Genomic DNA, 239 nt, shown 5'->3' with positions numbered 1-239 from the left:
ATCGCTTGACAACTGATGCTGGTGTGTTTACGTCCCCGTAACTTAGAGGTTCGGCAAAAGAGTCCTAAAGAATAAGTACTAGGCTTCTAAAGAATAAGTCCTGAGGTCGATTCGCTCAACTAAAGGCGGTGCTCCAGCATGGCCGCAGTCAAATGACTGAAACAAGTAACAGAGTAAAGAGTATATATATACACACACACATACATCTCAAAAGAAACTTGTTTCTTAAATTCGTCATT

General features: G+C 40.6%; 1 protein-coding gene across 1 annotated transcript in view; it reads left to right on the top strand.

The window, feature by feature from the left end:
* The window catches only part of LOC106875122 (inositol hexakisphosphate and diphosphoinositol-pentakisphosphate kinase 2), a gene marked incomplete at its 5' end in the record, with an annotated part of 104,900 nt that overhangs the window by 85,636 nt on the left and 19,025 nt on the right, over positions 1-239 (top strand). The window lies entirely within an intron of this gene.

The sequence above is a fragment of the Octopus bimaculoides genome, chromosome 28 (assembly GCF_001194135.2).
Source record: "Octopus bimaculoides isolate UCB-OBI-ISO-001 chromosome 28, ASM119413v2, whole genome shotgun sequence".
In the NCBI taxonomy this organism is placed as follows: Eukaryota; Metazoa; Mollusca; class Cephalopoda; order Octopoda; family Octopodidae; genus Octopus; species Octopus bimaculoides.
This window is presented reverse-complemented; position numbering and strand designations above follow the sequence as displayed.